The sequence below is a fragment of the Peromyscus leucopus genome, chromosome 2 (genome assembly GCF_004664715.2).
Source record: "Peromyscus leucopus breed LL Stock chromosome 2, UCI_PerLeu_2.1, whole genome shotgun sequence".
Lineage (NCBI taxonomy): Eukaryota > Metazoa > Chordata > Mammalia > Rodentia > Cricetidae > Peromyscus > Peromyscus leucopus.
This window is the reverse complement of record NC_051064.1, coordinates 45079861-45103742: the sequence shown is the minus strand read 5'-3', so window position 1 is coordinate 45103742 and position 23882 is coordinate 45079861. Positions and strand designations below refer to the sequence as shown.

The window sequence follows — 23882 nt, the reverse complement described above, 5'->3', positions numbered from 1 at the left end:
GTGTGCGCCAAAGTGCACACATAGAGGGACAACTTGCAGGAGTTAACGTCTCATCATGTGGGTCCTGTGGAGTTGAACTCAGGTCTTTAGGCTTGGTGGCAGACACATCTACCCACTGAGTCATCTTGCTAGCCTCCAATTCTCATTTTTAAAAATAGGTGATTATCTTACCTGTATGGATTTAAATTTTTACTTTTATGCATTTTCTATGTATATGGTATATTTTTATTGTATTTACTCTTCCTGCCTCATTCTCTCTTGTCCCCACCCACTCCTGCTGATTCCTGTCCTCCTTCTCACTAGTCTCCCATCTGTGTATGTTTGTGTGTGTGTGTGTGTGTGTGTGTGTGTGTGTGTGTGTGTGTGTGGTGTGGTATGTGACCCATTGAGCATCAGTAAGGTTGCTGATAAGAGCGTGGTTGAGGGGTTGTTTTCAGGAGCATAGGCACCTAGCAAGCGGCTACACAACTGGTCTCTCAGCAATCACTACTGGCCTCTACATCCTCAGGGCGGGTGGGGACTGTGAGCCCCTCCCTCCTCCATAACAAGAGTTGACAGATTGACAGGTCCAATCTTTTTTTTTTTTTTAAGATTTATTTTCTTTTGGCAGTGATGGTTCACACCTTTAATCCCAAGCTCTTGGGAGGAAGAGGTAGGTGAATCCTTGAGTTTCAGGACAGCCAGGGACACACAGTGAAACCCTGTTTTACAGACAAACAAACAAAAAGATTTATTTTTTTTGTGTGTGTCACACATGCACGCAGGTGCCCATGGAGGTGGGAAGAGGGCACTGGATCCCTGGAGCTGGAGTTATAAATGGTTGTAAGCTGCCCTGTGTAGGTGCTGGGAACTGAACTCTGGTTCTCTTAATGAGCAGCAGCGAGTCTTAACTATTGAGCCATTTCTCCAGCTGCTGATGGGTCCAGTCTTGCTCAGGTATCCACAACTTCTATGAATTCAAAAGTGTGGTGGCATGTCATGGCCAGAAGACGGAGGTCCACCACACTCAGTATCTTCCCTTGTTCCTTACACTCTTCTTTTGTGGTGTCATCTGAGTCTTGTGGGTGGGTGGGTAGTGTAGATGCCTCATTTATGGCTGAACATTCAACAGTTCCTTATTATTAGCACTTTGACCAGTTAGGAGTCTCTGCAGTAACTACCACCCACTGCAAAAGAAGCTTCTCTGACCAAAGCAGACAGCAGCACTAACCTATGGACATAAACCTAATTATTTAGAAGGCAGTTCAACGGGCACAGCATGTCCATCCAGAAGAACCCCACAGTAGCTTCCCTGCTAGGGCCTATAATCACACCTTCCCAGCCAGGGACTTTTGACCGGGTTTACAGAACCAGATATGAATTATCTCCTCGGGCACAGGCTTCAAGTTCAATCAGAAAGTGGTTGGTTACTCCCATAACAGATTTACCTTGGTTGCATCAGTGGGCACTTCTTGCTGGACATGTTGGTAGTGTAGCATGCAGGATTTACAGCTGGGTGAGACAGTGAATGTCTTGCCTCCTCTTCAGGCGCTATGAAAGCCAGCCATCTGGTAGAAACTTCCAGCTCAGTTCCAGCTTGATTTCTCTACACACTGGGACCAGAACCTGAGCTTTCTTCAGCAACAGGGTCTTACCGTCTAGTTCAACAGAAGTGGCAGTTGATCTTTGTTTTGGGGCTGCAGATCTGGATGAGTTTACTGAGTTTAATTAAATAGTCTATATTACCTATAATCCTTTATGTGAAAGTGAGAAGAAACTGCAGGGAAATTATATAAATTTATCTGTCAATCTGCATGGCAAAAATTAAGTCCTCACTAACATTCTTTATAAACACTTAACACTTGTTTGTGCCCAGTTAAGATATTGTCTTTTGAACTTGGAATTTTGCTTCAATTTTTACTTCATTTTTTTCTGGATGACTGTAGCTTTTCCAGGTTGTTTATAGTATTTCTCTGGCTGTTTATATTTTGTATCATATTCTGAAAAGTTTGATTATTTCCTAATGTATAGCATATAATTTTGTGAAAATTTTCTTTCAAAGTTGTTTCTTCTTAATTGTCTCCTCTTAGCATCTCCCTGACCCACCTCCACCCTTTACTCCTTCACCCCCTAGTGAAATGTTTATTTATTTTCACTTCAAGAAAAGTGATTGTTGTCTGGGACATGTCTTTCATAACGAGGCACTGGAGCTGCCACTTGGGCTTTGTGTTTTCTTTAGAACTGATAATTAACCTCTGCACTCCTATACTCAGCCAGAAGTCAATTGCAGAGGGAGAAGAGGATGCACAGGAAACATCCACTTATAATGTGTGGTGTGTGAGTAAAGTATTGATGCAAAAATAGCAGACAGTATCCGGCAGTCAGACCAACCTTGTCTTGGAGCAGGCACACGGAGGCTGTAGCTCTCAGGGGTTTCAAGCTCTGTGGTGATTCTGACAACCGTGCTTTTAATGGTCGTTTCAAAGTTCAAGGCTCTCTGTTGCTGTGATAAAACATCATGACCAAAAGCAACTTGTGGAGGAAGGGGTGCATTTCATCTTCCAGCTCTCAGGTCACACTCCATCACTGAGGGAAGTTAGGGTAGGAATTCAAGACAGAAATCTAGAGGCAGGAACTGAAGCAGAGGCCATGGAGGATGTTGCTTACTGGCTTGCTCAGCTTGCTTTCTTACAGCACTCAGGCCCAGGGGTGGCCACCCACAGGGATCTGGTCCCCCCCTCATCAATCACCAGTCAAGAAAGTGCACAATAGGCTTGCCTGCAGACCAGTCTGGCGAGAGCATTTTCTCAGTTGAGGTTTGCGCTTCCAAAATGACCCTAGCTTGTGTCAAGTTGACGTAACACTAGCCAGCATACTCTTATTTGCTGCTAGCATTGCAGTTCACAACTTGGGTCATGTTTTTTTTTAAAGACTTAACTTGTTATTATTTTAAACTGTGTATAGATGTGTGCGTCTGCATGTGTGTATGTGTATGTGAGTGCAGGTGTCTCAGAGACTGAAGGTATCAGATCCCTGGAGCTGGAGTTAGAGATGCTTGTGAGCTGCCTGATATGGGCTCTGGTAACCAAACTCTGGTCTTTTGGAAGAGCAGCTAGTGATCTTAACCACTGAACCATTTCTCTAGCTCCCCAAATTATTATCAAAATATCAAAGTATATCAATAATATACTTTTTTATTTATTTTTTAAATTACACTCATCACTCATGATATTCATTACTTACACTCATGATATTAATCACATTTGTGGTATTCATAGATTATATTCGCAGTATTCATTTATATATATAAATTTTAAATGTCAAATATCATTTTTTGAAGGGGGTAGGAGGTTAAATACAGGCTTGCAGCACAATGGGAGGATCCCTGAGGGCAGAAGTTCGCTACTGATGTTTTTACAATCTTGCATCTAAGTTGTTAACGCCCATTATTCAGGATACACAGACAAGGAACTTCCCTTAAGCATTCAGGAGGGTGGAATCTGGCAGGGAAGTAGCATTGGGAGGATATCAAGGTCAAGGTCTGCAAGCAAGGCAACAGTTACCCAAAATGGGGGCCAGGGCCCTGAAGGTCCCCCTTTAATAATATACTTTTATCCTATCATTTCTATATCACCCTCTGAGTCTAACCTTTATTTAGTTTTTTTTTTTTTTCTTGACCAGGACCAATAACAACTTACAGCCAACCCCCCTAAACCATGATAAACATCCATAACCCATCAAAAGACCAAAACCCACCCACCCTCACCTCTTAGAAATGTGGGTATCGTGTTTTCAAGACTGCTTCCTGTTGTCTGGGGGGCAATGGCATCTTTAGGAGACCCTGCAAAAACTGAGATAAAGTCTTGGGAGAGCTAGCTGTATTATTATTTGTTTAGTCTCTGTGTGATAGGAAAGTGTAGAGCTTATCTAAAGTCCTGGCTGGAGCAGTCTGTGAGGCTGGATCATCTCAGCTAACTGCTTTGAAATTGTTCTGGGTGCAGAGTTTTGAGGAAACTGCAACAGAGACATTCTGAGAGGCTGGATCACCTGGGCTACTTGTCTTTATTGGTGTCTGGTCTTTCTGAAAACAGACAAACTTTTAAAGGTAGCATTTATATCTGCATTAACACAAGTATGGAATGTGTGATGTGCACAAGTCAGCTAAAGATGATTTTTTTGTTCAGTGTTTGAGCAGGTAAAAGGCATTTATCAACTTTATAATTCTGTTTGGACTGTAAAAACAAACCTCTATCTATGCCATTTGAAAGGATGGCATGTAATAATAAGTCAGGAGGACTCCGTAGTCAACAAGATTTATCATGTCTCATCCAGTCTCAGAGCTGTTCCCATGTCGAGGGATCAGCTTATATGTCACCTGTCTTGTAGGGTCTTTTTGTTTTTGTTTTTCTTCATATCTGTAGCCAAGATTTTCAGGATGTCTCCCTCAATCAAATCTGATCTTTATTAACTTTGAAGAAATCCTGTGGAAACAAAAGCAAAACCTTTCCCCTAGTGCAACATATTTTCTGACTTCCATTCTAAAGTTAAGACATTCTTAAAATAGCTTGGTTTAATTTAGCAGTTTACATGATCCAATGTCTCTCAGCAGCTATTCTTTTGTGTACATCAGCATTTAAAAAAGTTAAAGTCAACAAAGCACTATATGGGATCTAGGCACCCTGTGTATTTCCCACCTTTATGTGGTCTTTTCCTTTTATATTACTTTACTCTCTTTAAAGACTTTATATTTTTAATTAATTTCTTTATTTTTCTATGACTGTTTAATACCCATTTTCTTTTCTTACTTTACATCTAAGCACATTTTAAAGCATACTATATCTGTTTAGAAGGGTTTTTTTTTGGGTCTAGACATGACTTTTTGCACATCTTCAACCTTCTCTGACCCAGTGAGCCAAATCTTAAACTGCAAGCAGTGGCTAGGCCCTCCACCATGTAGCTCTGCTTAGCACATGGCCTAGCGGCTGGCTCCATCCCCTTCAGGTCGGTGGGTGCAGAGCCTCGTGCCTGTAGGCCCCCACTTGGTTGGTCTACTTGCCCCAGCTCCAGCAGGCTCTTCTACCTAGTCTCCCGCCATTAGGTAGCACACTGCCTGCTGTTCATAAACTCCATCCAAGTGCTCAGTAGCTCGGCCTCTTAAAAGAGCCTTGCCTCTGTACACCACAGGCATGGATCCTACTCAGAGCTTTTTTCTTTCAGCTTTCCAGGCCCTATGTGGATTTACATGCTGCTTGTTGGGCACCAAATGTAGCAAGCTTTCTTGTTGGACTGTCTTTGGATGGCTAGCCCACAAATAATGACCTGGAGACTTATTATAAATTATGAAAGCCTGACCTTACCTTAGACTTTTCCCCAACTAGCTCTTATAATTTAATTATTCCATATTTTTTTTTAATCTACATTCTGCCACATGGCTTGGTTATTTCTTCTTAGTACGGGTACATCCAATTTGCTCTGAGTCTGCTGGCGAAATCCTGTGGCTAGATTCCATCTCCCAGTTTCTCTGTCTCTGGCTGGAAGTCCCGCCTATTCTCTCCTGCCCAGTCATTGGCCATTGAGCTCTTTATTAAACCAATCAGAAGGTGCCTTAGGCAGAGACACATCTTCACAGTGTAGCAAATATTCTGCAACAGGTGTTTTTCCTGCATGTGTATCTGTGTACCATGTGTGTACGCAGTGCCCTCAGAGGTCTGAAGAGGACGTTGACTCTCCTGGAGCTGGAGTTATAAATGGTTGTGAGCCACCATGTGGTGGTGGGAATCGAAAGCGTAGTTGGTGAGCCATCCTCGTGTTAGGTGTTTCTTGTGTGTGTGTGTGCGTATTTTGTTTTTTGTTATTTGTTTGTTGGTTTGTTTCCCCACTTCTGGGTCTTGTCTCTTCAACCCTGAGTCCAGCCAGTTTTCCGTGGATTCCTAAGTGTGGGGCATTCAGAGCCGGCTGTTGTCTTCTGCTCTGAAAATTCCCAGTGTGTTGTGATCAGTCTTTGGCCATTTCCAGTCTCTTTACCCTGGTCTCTGGCTGAATTTTGTCATTATTCTCTTACCTTTTGCTGCTCCTGGACCTCAGCTTTTGCTCTTAATCTGAATAGTATGCCACTTTGTTACCACCTGTCAATCAGCTTCAGCTGTTAACTTGACCCAAGCCTAAAGACCTGGAACCTCAACTGAAGGATTGCCTCTTGGCCTTTGGGCATTTTCTTGATTTCTAATTGTATCAGTTTTTTTTTTTTTCTGTTGCTATGACAAAACACCATGACCAAGCAAGACAATTTATAAAAGAAAGTGTTTATTTGGGCTTATGGTTCAGAGGATTAAGAGTGTATCCTGACAGGGCAGCATGGCAGCAAGCAGTAGGCATGCTGGCTGTAGCAGCTGAGAGTTCTCATCTTGATCCCCAACAGAGGAGAGAGAGAGAAAGAGAGACACTGGTCTCTCTCAGAGAGCCTGTGAGTCTTGAAACCTCAAAGCCTGCCCCTGGTGACGCACCTCCTCCAACAAAGCCACACCTCCTAACCCTTCCCAAACAGTTCCACCAGCTGGGGATCAAGTATTCAAACGTGAGCTTCTGGGGGTCATTTTCATTTAAACCACCACACTAAGTGATGTAGAAGGTCTCAGCCCATGGTAGGCAGTGCTACTCCTGGGCAGGTGATCCTGGGTTATATAAGAAAGCTAGCCGGGCCCATGGCAGAGGGAGCAAGCCAACCAGCATTCATTTTTGGTCTCTGCTTTAGTTCCTGCCTCTAGGTTCCTGCCTTGAGTTCCTACCTTGGCTTTCCTGTAACCTGTAAGCCCAAATCAATCAAGCAAGCAAACAAAACAAAACAAAACAACCCCCTCTTGCCTCATTCAAGTTACTTTTGACCATTGTTTTATCACAGCAACAGAGAAGCAAACCAAGGTACAACCCATCTCTGTGCAGAGAAATGGGACCCACCTCAGAGACTGAGATGATGTCATCCCCACCAGCATCCCTCACTGGGTCCTTAAGTGTTTCTTTAATCTGTAGCTCTGGTGTCACTCACTCAGTTTTATTTTCATGGAGCCTTCTCTCTCTTGCCTGAGGGTAGCAAGGAACGCAGCAGTTTCTAGTTGCTGTCAGTGAACTCATTACTTGGCCTCAACCTGTGCTTAGTATTTCATCCTTTTCTGGCTTGCATTCTTTTCCCCATTAACATTCTCATCTCTTTTACTATAAAATAACAACTACCCCAAACTCCCTCTTTTTTCTAAGTTCTCCTTCTTCCCATAAATGTAAAAAAAAAAAGAAAGAAAGGAGCAGGTGTGTTGATTTTCTAGATGGAAAAGTTATTATGTAGCCAGGCATAGTAGTGGGTACCTATAATCCAGCACTTGGGGTGGGGGGCCGGCGGGGCAGAAGGACTGTGAGTATGAGGCCATCTTGTGTAACATAGAAGGACCCAGTTTCAATAAAATAGAGTAAAACTAAACCTATAAAAAACCAGTTCATTGGGTCAGAATACAAATAATACCTATACTATTCATCTAAAAAGCTATCTTCCAGAGCTGCCTTTATTCACTAAACATCCTGTCTCACTTTACTTTTTTGGTTATTAATTTAAGAATATTATTGTGTGTGCATGTGTGTGTATGTGGACAGCAGAAAACAACCGGCAGGAGCTGGTTCCTTCACCATGTGGGGTCCAGGGACCAAACTTTAGGCCATCAGCCTGGGCTTCCCATTGGTTCCTCTCTCACTTCAAACACAGGCAGACTCAACTTTAGGCAAAGCTCTACCACTGAACTGCTTCCTTCCAATGACACATTCATTAAAGTTTTATGTGTAGTAGGTATTTTTGCCTCCATGTATGTCTGTGTACTACACTCACACAGTACCACAGGACTCCAGAAGGTGTCTGATCCTCCGAAAGTGCAGTTACAGGTCCTTGTGAATTGGCATTTGGGTGCTGAGAACTGAGCCCAGATCCTCTGCAAGAGCAGCAAGTGCTCTTAACCAATGATCCGTCTCTCTGCCCAAGATGCACAGTTTCTATCACTGAAATCATTCTGTGATTTCTTTCTGTTCTATAATCTTATCTTGAGACGGAGCCTCACTATGCAGCGTAGACTCCTGATCCCCCACCTCTGTCTTCTGAGTGTTGGGATTACACATGTGTGCCACAGTGCTGATGTTTTTGTTTCTGTCTTTGTAAGCTCAACAATATTGGGGCTGGAGAGGTGGCTCAGCAGTTAAGAGCACTTACTTCCCTTCCAGAGGACCTGGGTTCAGTTTCCAGCACTCACATGGCAGCTCACAGTCATCTGTCACTACAGTTCTGTGTTATTGGTGCTGTCTTCTGCTTCTGTGAGCCTCAGGCATGCGTGCAGTGCACTTACACACAGGCAAAACACTCATACACATAAAACAAAAGTAAATAAATCTTTTAAAAAATTCAACAGGGGATGGAGAGATGGCTCAACAGTTAGGAGCACTGGCCGCTCTTTCAGACTCCTCAGGTTCAGTTCCCAGCACCCGTATGGCGGCTCACAAACTGTCTGTTCCTCCAGTTCCAGAGGATCCAACAGCCTCTGATAGTCTCTGTGGGTGGGCACTGCACACACATGGTACACAGATATACATGCATGCGAAACACACATATACATAAAAATAAAGTATCAAATTAAAAAAATTCCACAATATGTGGGGTTATGTTTCTAAGTCAGTTTGTATTAACCATTTCAGTCCTCATTGCTACTGTGATGTATTCTAGTGAATAAAAAGGTAATGGGGTCTCAGTGGTTAAAGGGATTCCCTGCCCCTTAGGAAGGTAACGTTCTGCCCACACGAAGCTGTGAGTGGCTTTTTATGACTTTCACTGTCTCTGGCTATTATCAAATCATCCTCATCTTTGCCAGCTCTATGGCTTTAAAAATTATATACATATATACATAAACACACACAGTTTTGCAGTTCTCTAAAGAATGAAGTTGGATATCATTTTGAATGTAAATGGCCCATCCTGTGTGTATGAACATGTATATTTTATTCATTCAAGTACACTGACTGCTGTTCTTTCACTCTGGGGACCTGGCCTCAATAATTCTAGTCCTGTAATGGAGTTACAATTTTGTGTGTACAAAGAACTGCCTAGTCAGGTCCTTGGCTTGTTTCACTGGTAGGCCGTTTTGTCTTCATTTAGTTACAAGAATTTTAAAGAAATCATGTGTACTGATAATATTTATTTTTCTTTGAGATCTTTGGCTTTATGAGTATATTGAAAAAGCCTGGACTATTCTTAAGATTGTAGAAATATTAAGACATTTTATTCTGCTATTTTATGGTTTTATTGCAAAATTTCTTTTGGTTTTTATAATTTAATATTTTTATTATATTGATATGTTTGTTTGTTTGTTTTTTTGGTTTTTTCGAGACAGGGTTTCTCTGTGTAGCTTTGTGCCTTTCCTGGAACTCGCTTTGGAGACCAGGCTGGCCTCGAACTCACAGAGATCCGCCTGCCTCTGCCTCCCGAGTGCTGGGATTAAAGGCGTGTGCCACCACCACCCGGCTATATTGATATGTTTTATCTTTAATTTTTTTTGTGTGTATGGATATTTTGCCTGCATGTATATATGTGGACCATATTATACAGTGTTGAGTTTCAGGACAGCCCAGGCTACAGTGTGACACCCTGTCTCAAACAAACAAAAAGAAAAACAACAATAATAAAAACAAACAATTGAGGGGAAAATTAGGTAAGTGGTCTTTTAAAGAAATATGGTATAGATGGAGAATGATTGAAAAAGACTCTTGCTGTCAACATTGAGCATACATATGCACACACATACATGTAAACTCATGCACAGATGCATACCACACATGATTTTTAAAAAATAAATCTGGTATAAATGGACATGGTGACGCATGTCTGTAATCCCAGTTTTTGGAAAGTGGGGGTAGGAGGATCAGAAGTTCAATGCTCTGTCTGTCTGTCTGTCTATCTATCTATCTATCTATCTATCTATCTATCTATCTATCTATCTATCTGAGACAGGGTTTCTCTGTATAGTCCTGGCTGTCCTGGAGCTCACTCTGTAGACCAGGCTGGCCTCCATCTCACAGACATCTGCTGCCTCTGCCTCTCGAGTGCTGGGATTAAAGGTATGTACCACTACTATCCGGCTAGTTCAAAGTTTTACTTGGATACATAGAGAATTCAGAGCCACCTTGGGCTACATGAGACTCTGCCTAAAATATTTTTTAATTAAAACAAAAGTCAGGGCTGTTGATGGTTTAGCAGGTAAGGAAGCTTGACACCAAGTCATGAATTCAGTCCCTAGGACCCACACAGTGAAAAGAGAAAACTGACAGGAACTGTCCTGTGACCTCCATGTATATGACATGGCTTATGCATGCTCCCCCACCACACAGATAAGTAAATAAAAATGTAATAAAATCAGGGGGCTGGAGAGATGGCTCAATGATTTAAGAGCATTGGCTGCTCTTCTGAGAGCCTGGGTTCAATTCCCAGCACCCACATGGCAGCTCACACATGTCTGTAATTCCAGTTTCAAGGGATCTGACACCATCACACAGACACACATGCAGGCAAAACACCAATGCACATAAAATTAAGAAGAATTTTTTAATGTGATAAAAATTAAAAGTAAAACATTAAAGTCATGCAACAATGTCACGTGACTCATTAAAGGCGCATTGTTCCGCACAGTGCCTGTGTTTGTCAGTGGGTACCTTGAGTATTTTTATATCAGGACCTCCCCCTTTTTAAATGAAAGCATAAAATTAGGCAAAAAATAGTATAATGAAATTTCTAGTACCTGTAACCTAATCTCAGTAGTTATTAGCCAATAATCAATTTCCTTTCATTCATATTTCCACACATCATCTTCCAAGTTTATTCTATCCCATGCCTTGAATATTTTATCTGTTGGCATCTCAGTATGTAACTGCAAAGGTAGGGACCTGTTAAAATGACCACACCTGGAGAAAGACCCAGTTCCCTAACACCATCAGCCATTGGTCAGTGTCGGGATTTCCAGTTCAGGGAAATGTGGGTCCTGATAAACTCCACACTGCATTGGTCCGGGCAGCTTCATGTTTCTCTAAATTACAACCTGCTTATGCACTTATTCCTCCTTTCCAGTTATCTGTCCTTTGTGTCTTTCTAGATTTTGCAGGCTTTGTTTGTTTGTTTGTTTTTAAGATTTTTTTTATTTGTGTATACAATTTTCTGCCTGTGTTTATGCCTGCATGCCAGAAGAGGGCACCAGATCTCATTATAGATGGCTGTAAGCCAACATTTGGTAGCTGGGAATTGAACTCAGAACCTCTGAAAGAGCAGCAACCAGTACTCAGCCTCGTAGCCATCTCTCCAGCCCATTGCAGTGTTTTTTTTTTTTTTTTTTAAAATAGTGTTAGTTAATATTTAAATTTTTTAAAATTTTATTTGCTGTGTGAAGGTGTTTTGCGTGTATGTCTGTCTGTCTGTGTACTGTGTGCATCCTCTGGTGCCCACAGAGACTAGAAGGGGGCATTGGATTCCATGGAACTGGAGTTACAGTCTTGAACTGCCGTGTAGGTGATGGGAATTGTGTCTGGGTTCTCTGAAAGAGTAGCCAGTGATCTTACCTGATGATCCTCTCTCCAGCCTTCTGCCCTCTTTAAACAGGAAATTAAAACAGGACCTTGTGCATGCTAGGCAGACACTCCACCAATGAGCTCCAGCTCCAGCCTTTGGTTGGGGAACTGCGGGTTGAACCCAGGGCTTAACTCAGTCCAGGCAAAGGCTCTGCCACTAAGCTATAAACCTGGCCATCATTTTACTTTTGTTTGGGGACAGGGTCTCATTAAGTTGTTCAAGACGAACTTGAACTCACTCTACAACACAAGCAGGCCTCAAACATTCTTTAATTTTTTAAATTTAATTTTTATGTGTCTATGTGTGCAGTGTACATGGTGAACATTGCGTATAGTACAAAATTGTACATAGTACATTGTATAAACCTGTACACAGTGCAGCATTGTACATGGAACACTGTGCGCAGCACAGTGAACATGTCTGTTCAGGCATGCATGCACGGGTGTGCATGAGCATGGGCAGACCCGAGGTTGCTGGCAGGAATTTTCCTTGATTGCTCTTTCACCTTATTCTTTGGGGCATATTCTTTGGGGCAGGGTCTTTCAGTTAAGTCCAGAGACCACAGATAGGGTTGCTCTAGGGATCCTTGTCTCCAAATTCCCAGACTGGAATTACAGGTGGGCTGCCACAGCCACCCAGCATGTACATGGGTTCTGGGGATCTGAACTCTGGCCCTTAGTAAGTGCTTTATCCCCTGAGCCGTCTTCTGCAGTGAGTGGCATGTTCTTTCATCCGGAGGCATGCCTGCTCGTTTCTTGTCCCTCACAATGGCAGATATTTTGTGTCTAAGTCTAGAATTCACTATGTAGACCAGGCTGGCCTTGAACTCTCTAGTGTTGGAATTAAAGGCATCCACCACCACCACACTTGACTTAATTCTTTTCTTTATCAGCTAGGTTTTTTTTTTTTTTAATAGAAATTGTCCTATAGTAATATTAGTTTAATCCCAGACAGTGTAGTGCATGGGGCACAATGCCCATTGGAACAACATCTTGAAATACCTTTTTTTTTCAATAAAGAGGTTTGCCCATGATCTCTTTGGTAATAGATTAGTTAAGAGATCCCCATGATCCCATAGGTAATAGATTAGTGAAGAGATCCTGTTCCCACCTGCTCTTTGTTCCATGAAGGAATAACTCTTTCCCTACATCTGTCCTGTCCATCCTTCCACCTCCACATGCATAACTATAGAACACATGCATGTGTGTGTACATGCTTATTACTTCAAGTTTCAGAACTGCCTATAGAGTCAAATCTAGGTAACTATGGGTCTGCCCAGAGTTCATGAACTCAGCATTGGTGCCCCAGGGGGAGTTTAGCTATGAGATAATTGCTCTTCCCAGGTCTTATTCTTGGGCTGTACAGTAATACATTTCACTGTGTACTGTCAAAAACTGGTTGGGTCCTTTCGTGTGACACCCTTTCAGGGTGGCCCGTGCCTGAAATGTGAATGCCCCAGCTGTAGGTTCCAGTGGAACGCCAATGCACTGTCTTGGCCTTGCAAGCTAGGTGACTCCTGTTTGTTGTATTTCTGCCTCTCTGTCTCCCATTGGCTGGGAGAACAAATCATTCATACTTGCTGGCTCTTGGGTGCGGGTAGCTGAGTCTGTGTCTCCACCCAGTGAGCTGGGTCCACTGAGAAGGTTCCACCCAGGGCTCCCAAGTAGCTGAGCTTAGATCTGGCCGGTAGCTGAGTCTGTGTCTCCACCCAGTGAGCTGGGTCCACTGAGAAGGTTCCACCCAGGGCTCCCAAGTAGCTGAGCTTAGATCTGGCCAGGAAGAGCCCTGGATGAAGAGCCACATCTACCCCCAAGCTTTGCATCTCTGTCTTAACTCACCAACCTGCTCTGTGTGTTTGGGTGATCTGTTTGTACTTTTTCTTTTTCTTTTCTTTTCTTTCCTTTTTTATTCACTAGAGTTTCTTTTAAATCAGAAATTCCAGAGTAAATTTCTTTTCTTTTTAACCTGACATCCTAATTTCAAATTCAGGCATGTTATGTATTTTTGTTTTCTCTTGCCTATGGTTTTTAGTATGTTATTGCTGTTGGAGGTTTGGGGAAATTAATGAAAAGAATATGTTTGTCATACTTTTAGAAATTTAAATTACCCAATTGCCACTTCTTGGGGTGTGTGTGTGTGTGTGTGTGTGTGTGTGTGTGTGTGTGTGTGTGTGTGTGTTCAAATGTATGCGTACATGTTTATGTGTATACTTATAGAGGACAGAGGCCAACCTCAGGTGTTTTCTTCATTAGCCACCTATTACCCTGTTTTTTGAGACAGGGTCTTTCTCTCTCTCTCTCTCTCTCTCTCTCTCTCTTCTCTTTCTTTCTTTCTTTCTTTCTTTCTTTCTTTCTTTCTTTCTTTCTTTCTTTCTTCTTTCCTTCCTTCTTCCTTTCTTTCTTTCTTTCTTTCTTTCTTTTGAGACAGGGTTTCTCTGTGTAGCTTTGGCTATCCTGGAACTAGCTCTGTAGACCAAGCTGTCCTTGAACTCACAGAGATCTGCCTGCCTCTGCCTCCTGAGTGCTGGGATTAAAGGCATGTGCCACCACTGCCCGGCAGAGACACAGTCTCTTTACTGTGGCCTGGAACTCACTAATTAGGGTAGACTGGTGGCCATCAGGCCCCAGAGGACTGCCTTTCCCTTCTCCCCAGCACTGGGATTAAAAGTACACACTAGGGGGCAGCTTTTCTTGGTATCAAACTTGGGTTTGCAGGTAAGTGATTTACCGGTTGTGCCACCTCCAGAGCCCCCCCCCCCCAGACGGTGTTCCTGTAGTCTAGACTGGCTTTGAATTGGCTGTGTAGCTGGGGATGGTCTTGAACTCCAGATTCCTTTGCCTCCGCCACCTGAGTTCTGGGGTCACAGGTGTATCCCTAGGTGAGCACATGCGGCTTTCACTCTGTGGCTGCCGTCTCGTTAGGGGTTGCCACTCTAAGTGAAGCGGAGCGCTTGCTTACTTCAGCTGAGCCTGTGTTATCAACTGTCCTGGCAGGCACGGGACCAAAACACGCAGAACGGGTTAGCCACCCTGGATCCTGCTCTGTTGCCAACAACATAAATAAACCCTGTCCTCTCCAAGTTACTTTTTTTTTTTTTTTTAAAGATTTATTTATTTATTATGTATACAGAAGAGGGTGCCAGATCTCACTACAGATGGTTGTGAGCCACCTCGTGGGTGCTGGGAATTGAACTCAGGACCTCTGGAAGAACATTCAGTGCTCTTAACCTCTGAGCCATCTCTCCAGCCCCTCCAAGTTACTTTTGATCATGGTGCTTCATCACAGCTATGGCAACCCTAACTAAGACATCCAAAGACCACCTGCCCGGCCTGGCATCACGCACAGTATGCCAGGCCCTCCCACATCAATCATTAATCAAGAAATGCTCTACAGACCTGCCTACCAGCAATCTGATGGGAGTATTTTCTAAACTGAGCTTTCTGTTCCCAGAAAACTAGCTTGTGTCAAGTTGAGACACAAAACTGAACCCAACCCCACTACAACAATGCAGGATGGTGGTTGGCTGAATGACAGAGACCGTGGGTCGCGTCCTGAGTCACTGAATCACAGAAGCTGCCTCCATGCTGTTTCCACTGCTGTGCTGGTACTAAATAGAGCCATCGCGTGTATCTTTTTGCATAACTTTTCCCCTATGTATCTTTTTGCATAACTTTCCCCCTATAATTATAATTATTTCTTTCGTGATAGAGTTCTGAAGATAGAATTAACAGTAAGATAAAGGTCGAATCATTTTTTCAGAAATGTTGATACGTATATTCTCTAATAATCAAGTGTTTTTTTTTTTTTTTTCCCCCGAAATCATGTCTCATGTATCCTAAACTGACCTTCAACTAGCTACGCAGCCAAGGTTGACCTTGAACTTCTGGTCTTCTGCCTCCACATCCTGAGGAAGGAGATTGTAGACTGGTGACAATGCCCAGTTTTCCTAGGATTGAGGATCAAACCCAAGGCCCAGCAAACACCCTATAACTGAGGTGCAGCCCCTCAGGTAAAGGTCATTAACCAAATGATTAGCTTCCCGTTCCTCCCAGGTCCCTCCTTCCACCCTCCCATTGCAAAACCAAACCAAACCCACCAAGTCCCATTCGTGCTGCCCATGTGCTCACTGGAGCATGCTCAAACTTCAGTGGCCAGACCCTCAAAGAAAACGGTCCTTCCACTGGGAATGACTTTTAAAGTTCAGTCTCCCCCATTTTAGACTAAAACTTTACCATCTAGAAACAGCAACCATGAAGGAGGCAGGTCTGAACTGAGAGAGTGTTCGGACTCACTGAGGGAATGTTAGTTTTTGCTAGGATTGTATTGTTGGTTTCATCTTCAAAGTGTGCGTGAATACATTTTATTGACACAATGAGTTACAACCACTAAGGACCTGATTTTAACCCAGTTTTTGCATATTGCCTCTCTTGTAGAGCACCTTAAATTACTGTCTTAGGTTTTTTTATTGCTGTGAAGAGACACCATGACCACAACAACTCTTATAAACAAAAACATTTAATTGGGGTGGCTCACTCACAGTTCAGAGGTTCAGTCCGTTATCATTATGATGGGGAGTATGGTAGCATGCAGGTGGACATGGTACTGGAGAGGTAGCTGAGAGTCCTACATCTTGCAGGCAACAGTAAGTCGACTGAGACACTGGGTGGTATCCTGAGCATCGGAAACCTCAAAGCCCACACCCACAGTGACACACTTTCTCCAACAAGGCCACACCTACAAACATACCATACCAACAAAACCACACCTCCTAATAGTGCCACTCCCTTTGGGGGCCATTTTCTTTCAACCACCACATTACCTAATAGTTATTTATAATTTTTTGTCCAGCTCCTATTTATTTTATTTAAAAATTAGGTGTACATCTCTGTGTCTCTGTGTGCATGTACATGTGAGTGCAGGTGCCCAAGGAGACAAAAGAGGATCCCTTGAGTTAGAGGCCGTTGTGAGCTGTCCAGTGTGGGTGCTGGGAACCTAACCCAGTGCTCTGAACCACTGAACCATCTCCCCGCTCTGCCTCGTATTTTAAACCAAGACAAAAGCAGCCAAGAAAATGATGTCTTAAGTCTCTGGAAGTGGTGTAGGTGCAGAGACACCTTTGGGGAGCGAGGCTCACGGATGGGAAGAGCAGTTGCTACTGTGGCATCAGAGATTCCTTCCGAAGCTCCTGGATTTGCCCTCACAGTGGGCTCTGAGGCAGCCCCAGCCATGTCTTCCAGCCAGCACAACCCAAGACTGGTTTGACAGATGCCGAAGACTTGGAAGCCTGAGGCCCGAGTGGGGTGGGGCTGAGGCTTGTCATTGTGCCCTTGCCTTTTTTCCACAGTCATTTTTAAAAAGATGCCTCACTGACCGATGACTTTTTAAAACGTTGCCTTTCTTGGTCTTGACTGTTCTCACACTAGTGACCGTCCCGTCAGTCTTTTGCATGTACCAGGAGCACACCTCCATGTTCAACTTAAGATTTTTCTTGTGAAGAGCAGAAAAATTAAGTTGTCACACTGTAAATGTTGTGACAGACACACACACAGTGACAGATAAGGCTCCCCTTGATCCCACCTTATACAGATAATCTGCAAATCTAGGATACCTTTGTCTACCTATCCTTTTTAAAAAAACACAATAATATTCAGCCTTAGTGGCAATAAATAAAAGAGTAAAGAAACACAAGATTTTTCTCCCTACTGATGAAGTTCTCACATAAAACCGAATGTCAAAGAAGCCTGATTATTTGGGTCTAGTGACTTTAATCCCAGCACTTGGGAGGCAGAGGCAGGTGGATCTCTGTGAGTTCAAGGCCATCTTAGTCTACCAGGACGCAGAGAGCTGTCCCCAAAACTAAAAACAACAAAAGCCTGATTGGTGCCTGGCCCTGGTGGTTGCTGCACAGCTTGTAGGAGGCTCTCCCTCAGAGAGCAGGTGAGAAGGTGTGCTCTGTTCGGAGGGCGACTTATCAGTCTTCCTCCAGGGGTTATATGGTTTCCTGTTGACAGCTGTTTTATGGACTCTGTAGGGATTGTTTGGAGAGGAGGACCCTGTTTGGGGCTCACTACCTCACCATGGTTTTCTGAGCTCTCAGCCTGTTCTCTGATGAAGTGTAATAAAATCAACCCAAGCGAGTTTTGTACCCAGAACAGTTCCAGGGACAATGTGGGCCCAGCTAGTTCTGAGTCTTTCACAGCATAGGCTGAAATAGTGCTTCCTGGGACAGGAGGATTTTTACCACTGCCACACCAGGGTGGAAACAGTGTCCATCCAGATCCTGCACATTCAGAAGGCCCTTGCTGGAAACTCCCTTCCTTCCTCTGCTTCCCGGGTCTAGACCAGCAGTGAGTCCCCACTGTGAAACAGTCAGGAAAACCCAACTGACCGCCAAACACTTTCCAGGTAAATGCTGTAAATGGCCCAAATGACATCAGCAGCCTTTTGAGCAATGGGGGAAGAGAGAAGTGATTTAAGGGACTCCCATCCAGTGCCCCAACCTTGCTGCTTTTTAACCTGGATCTGCACTTCATAATTTCCCAAGTGACTAATGCTGGTGCTGTTTCCAGCATGGAAAGTGCAGCCTTATCTTCGTATAAATCAGTCTGCATCACAGATCGCGTTTCTTTGTCAGTCAATATTTATTCCACAGTCAATTTGGTTTGGGGTGTAATGATCCAGAGAGTGTGTTCTTAAGGTAGAGCTCTCCCATGCCTTCCTGACATCCAGCCGGTCTCTGCCAGCGGTCCCCGCCAGCGTCCCCCACCAGCGTCCCCCATATGCAGCCTGACACCACCCCTGCAGGAAAACCCCTTGGCCACTTCTTCGGGAGCCTGCTGCTTGTACGGATGCTGTCTCCACACACTCGGCAGCCTTGTCTTCTGATGTCCGCAGCCCTGAGTAAATCTTCATATACTTCATGGATTGAGATGTCCTCCCTCCCTATCCACTCAAATCATTTCTCCCTCACAGGACAGGACTCCGAGGGTTTTCTCCCTTCTGGCTACCGCTCTTCTCTGACAACAGTGCACAGGCCATCCATTCTTTTCTGTCCCCACCTCCTTATTCATAATGACACTTCTGACAGTGAGCCCTAAAATACGCTGATGATTCCTTTGCTTTGGGCACTCGGACCACACTGATGTCTCATGCTGACTTAGAAACAAACTCCCGAGATGTTGCTTTTTTTTTTTTTTTTTTTTTTTTTTTTTCGAGACAGGGTTTCTCTGTGTAGCTTTGCGCCTTTCTGGAGCTCACTTGTAGCCAGGCTAGCTCGAACTCCAGAGATCGCCTGCTCTGCTCCGATGCTGGGATTAAAGGCGTGCGCCACCAACGCCCGGCGAGATGTTGCTTTTTGACTAAGTGTGAGACCCAGGTCCAGTCCTCTGAAATCTTTTGGTCTTTGCCTTCTTCCATGACTCTTTTGGGAAGATTATGTTCATGATTCTGATCTAAAGCAAGCACCTCTCCTATGTGGCTTCTAGGCCAGTTTGAAAAGCCTGCTATTTGGTTGCTGATGTATTTTCACTGGGGCTCAGCACTGTGAGGGGGGTTGGCAAATCTCTCAGGAGTTTGCCAAATGCTTGCTGGCAGCCACAGACTCAAGGCTCCTTGGATAAGGGGGAACAAAACCGAGGATCTGGACGCCAGACGGAGTGGAGGGGCAGCAGGCGCTGATTTGTGTATTGACATGTAAATACCCTCGCCCCTCTTCTCCCCTTGCCGACAGACTAGCTGCTGCGCACACAAAGCCCGCTCCAGGGCTGCTGTGGCGCCTTTGTGCTGGGCTGTCCCTCGTCCCCGCAGAGGCTAGAGAAGTCCGGGCGGTAAGGACCCTCCGTTGTGAAACTCCACTGTGCTCTGAGGCTGGACGGAAGGTTCTACCAGCCTGAGTGTGAGAGCTGTGTCTTGGGAATGCCCTTTCCTGGATGTGATCAGAGACTGGGTTTGAAGTGAAGATGAGAACTGCTAGGTAATTGTTAATTTGATTTGATACAATGAGAGAAACACATTTGCATGTATGTTTAGCAAATGATCAAGGGTAGATGCTACGTTAAAGGTACGTTTCTGACATGAACCTGAGACTTCTAAAGAAGAGTTGTGTCTGGGGCGTTGTGTGTTTCTTCAGGAGTGTTTTGGAGGGTGGTGGTGGTGGTACTGGCTTGGGCTGTGCTGGGCAGGCGCTCTGCTGACTCTGCCCACTCTGCTGACTCTGCCTTCCTCCTCCTGGGACACTGCTCGAGTGCTGTCTGCTCTCTTCCTCTCCCTCCTCACAGGGCCTCACATGAAGTCCTCCTGCCTCAGCCTCCTGCGTGCTGGGGTTGCCGGCCTGTGCTACCATGATCAGCTTGCACCATTAGGCTTTCTGTGCTTGGCTGCTTTCCTGACTCTTCCCGCCTTCTCATCCTCCCCGCCTCCCCTGGTTTCTAGGGCTCTAGAGTTGTACTGGTGGTAAGTTGTGTGCACTGGTAGACTCCTAAAGAGTTGTCATAGTGTTAGAAAGTCAGGGAAGTGAAGGGAAAAATCATATACTATTTACAACGTGTGAATAGGGTATAGCTAAACAGTAGATGTGCTGAAAAAAAAAAAACCTGTGTGTGTGCATGTGTTTCTCTGTATGTGTGCACACATGTATGTATTTCTGTATGTGTCTGTGTGTGTGTGTGTGCAGAGGTTGAGGGCAGGTGTTTTCCTTTGTTTCTATTCACCTTATTTTTAATTTAATTTTACATGTATGTGTATACTACATGTGTGCCTGGTGCCCTTGGAGGCCATAAGAGGGCATCGGAGCCCTGAAACTTGAGTTATAGACAGTTCTGAGCTGCCATGTAGGTACTGAGAATTGAACCCAGGTCCTCTGGAAAAGTAGCAAGTATTCTTAACTGCTGAACCATCTCTCCAAACCCTTTACACCTTATTTTTTGAGACAGAGCCTCTCACGTTACCTGACACTCCCCAATTCAGCCAGATTAGCTGCCTTTCAAGCCCCAGGGATCCCCCTGTCTCTACCTCTCAGCACCAAGGCTGCAGGCACCTGCTGCTGTGCCCCACTTTTTACACAGATGCTGAGGATCTGAACTCAGGTCCTCATGCTTGTGTGGCAGGTGCCTCACTGGGCTGTCTCCCCAGCCCCATGGATATGCCGAAATCTTAAAAAGGAGAATTTCCCTCTACAACTTCAGTGGAAGAGCTGATGCTGTGCTGATCAGAACTTCAACACGGGAACTATAAAACAGGTGGTACTCTCACTGCACGGAAAAGGTGAATGCCTGTGGGATATTTGGGACTGTGTCAACTTGTCCTTCAAGAGGGCTATTATTTCAAATGCAAATGTAGATTTGATATTCGGATGCTGAGTGCTCCACCGAGAGCATCTTACTACTCGTTAACTCTGTTGTGCTGAGGACCAAATCCGGTGCCCAGTGCGCAGCAGGCACGCGCTCTTCATCACTAAGCTATTCCACAGCCCAGGGAGATTTTGACTTAAAAGACAATCTTGAGCACTGGGTGTGGTGGTCTGTAATCCAGCAGTCGGGAGACTGCGGCAGGGGGCTGGGCTTGAGGCTCACCTGGGCTGCACACAGAGCAAGACCTGTCTCAGAGAAGAAGAGGGAAAATCTCGAAGCCAAAGCTTCTGATAAAAGCACTCTTACACAGAGCCATTGTTGGGCTCATTATAGAAGTGGTGTCTCTTTAAAAGAAAACAGTTTGTTAAGAAAATGCCCCCCTCCCTCCTCTTTTTCTGTGGGTACAGACACAGCTCACAGTTAGGAATCCAGTGCACAATGCATCTTTATGCTTTGAATATTCTGACATTATTTTGCTTTTAGAATAATTACAGTCATATAGTTCTGTGCTTACATACCATAATACCCATGATGTTACCCATCGTGAGATTGGGGAAAGGCTCAAGCCATAAAGCCTCTTATTAAGTGTGAAGTCTATTTTCAATTTTCAAGTGCCTTAGGCTCTCATGAGCATCATTTGGGGAGTTTGGTATGGGGGAAAGGGCTGTTTTGAGACGCGATACCCAGGTGACCCTACACAGATGACTCTGGGCTGGAGTGGTGGACTGACCCAGTGGCTTTCAACCAGGACCCCAGTAAAACATTGTGGTGACATTTTAGGTTGTTACAGTATGTAGGGTCCTCTTCCACACATGGGGCTGCTAGGTGGTAGGCAGATGAAGTATCTCAGGGTGTCCTGCTCAGCCTGTTTCAGCTCCATTTCTCTCCAGTTCATTAGTGGTACATGGCAAGGATCCAAAACCATGGTAGCCCCTGAGCATGGTATCTACATCCTGCACTTGGCATCCATCACCATGCTGTTTGGAGTGGAGTCAGGTAGGTGATGCTAAGCCAGGGCACCGGGCCACGGCAAACCCGTTTGGATGGCTTTAGATGTTCCTTCGTGGCCTCATGGCCTCAGAAGGAGGGAGTGGTTTATTGTGGCTGTGGCCTGCCTGAGGGCCTGGACTTTATATTACAGACAGAGGGCCACTGCGTCTTCAGGCTCCCCTCCTTCCGCACTGACATTGCCACACCTTTCAGAAGAGGGGCGCTGTGGAGGGCCATGTTGTTCCGTCACTCCACCTGCTTGTCACCACAGGTCAGGCTGGAGGGACATGCAGACAGTCCCGGCAAGCAGAGCATGTGGGCTGCAGCCGAGAGCCCGGGGTGTCTGGATTCTCAGATAGAGTGGCCTTGGTAAGTGGCTGCGTTTGACAGTCACACGGGTTCAGGGGCTGTCAACTCGACAGGATTTAGCATCATGAGGCAAGCCTTTGGGTAGGCCTGGGGGGATTGTTTAGATTAGGGTGAGAGTGTAACCAGCACGGTCCCTGGGACCGAATGAAAAGGGGAAAGCCCTTTGAACATGAACGCTCACTGTTTTCTGTTTCCCAACCACGGACACAGTATGACCATCCACCTCAAGTTCCTGCTACCGTGGGTTTGTGCCATGAATGGTGGACCCTCAAACTGTGACCACAATAGACCCTCCTTCGCTAAGTTACTTCTGTCAGGTGTGAGATAAGAACTAATCCCGCAGTGAAATACTCAGCAGAAACTTTCTGTGGTTCTCTTGTTATATGTATATATATTAGAAATGATCCGTGGATGTAACGCTTGTTAATTACAATGTAGTATACCAGGACCACATTTTTTAATTGATGTGGTTTCAATCACAAAATGATTTAATTAAAGAAAAGTTAAATTAATTAACTACATTTTCATACATATCTCATCAGTCTTCAAAGTTTTCCTAAAGCAAGCTGCCTGTATACTATTTCATAATATGCTTATTCCATGGATACATGTTTCTTAGACATAGATATTACATGATTTCACGTGCTTTCTGTCTTAGTTCAGGCAGCCATGACAGGATCTCATGGGTGAGGTGGCTTAAATAATCGGAAGTTTATTTCTCCTAGTTCTGGAGTCCAGGAAGTTTGAGATGCGGGTGGCGCATTGGGAGAGGTCTCCTGCTGGCGTGCAGGGGACCACTTCCTTGACTCCTCTTCACAGTCAGAGGGCAGAGAGAAGAATGAGTCCCCTCTTGTCTGTTTGTAGGAGGGCACTAATCTCATGAAGGCTCACTTCACTTTCACAACCTAATTGTCTCCCAAAGCCCCATCTTCAAATACCATCACACGGAGGACTAGGGTTTCAATATATGAATTTAAGGGAGCATAGACAATTAGTGATCCAGTGAAGGCCTGGAGTTGGTCTCTCTGAGTTCACACTTCAGCTCTGCCTCCGGGCATATTATTTCATGGCTTTGTGTCTGGTTTATTTACCCGTAAATTGAGCGGAATGCTCACACCTATTGCATCAGTGTTTTTAAATGTTATATATGGTGTGTGTGTGTGTGTGTGTGTGTGTGTGTGTGAAGTTTGCAGTATGTGTGCGCACAGCATTCATGTGGAGTCTGTTCTCTCCTTCCAACTTCACATGGATTCTGGGGATTAAATGGAGATGCCTTTGTCACCTGTTGCCACCCGAGCCATTTTACTGGCCCCCATATCAGTGTGTTTTGAGAAATAAATGAGATAATAGATGTGGATGCCTTAAAATAGAACCTTCTCTAAAGGTGGCAGTGGCTAGCTGTTGGGTATCACCTTGTCAGCGTCGGCATCAGATGTGACTGTACAGCCACATCAGCCCACCCCTCACTGTTAGATACGCTTGTCATGGCGTCCTTTAGGGTCATTTCCTTGGCATGAAGTCTCTAGGCCAAGAGCAAAGCTTAAAGTATTTGGGTGTACATT

At 44.6% G+C, this 23882-nt stretch overlaps 1 protein-coding gene across 2 annotated transcripts in view; it reads left to right on the top strand.

Moving 5' to 3' along the window:
* Window positions 1-23882, top strand: part of Ankrd6 (ankyrin repeat domain 6) — a 157198-nt gene that overhangs the window by 21381 nt on the left and 111935 nt on the right. The window contains exon 1 of one of the 2 annotated variants that reach the window (XM_037202484.1): window positions 19247-19586. The exons of the other annotated variant lie outside the window; for it this stretch is intronic. The gene's annotated coding sequence lies outside the window, so the exon portion shown is untranslated. Of the gene's footprint in view, window positions 1-19246; window positions 19587-23882 lie in introns of those variants that run through there. 2 annotated transcript variants of the gene reach the window in all.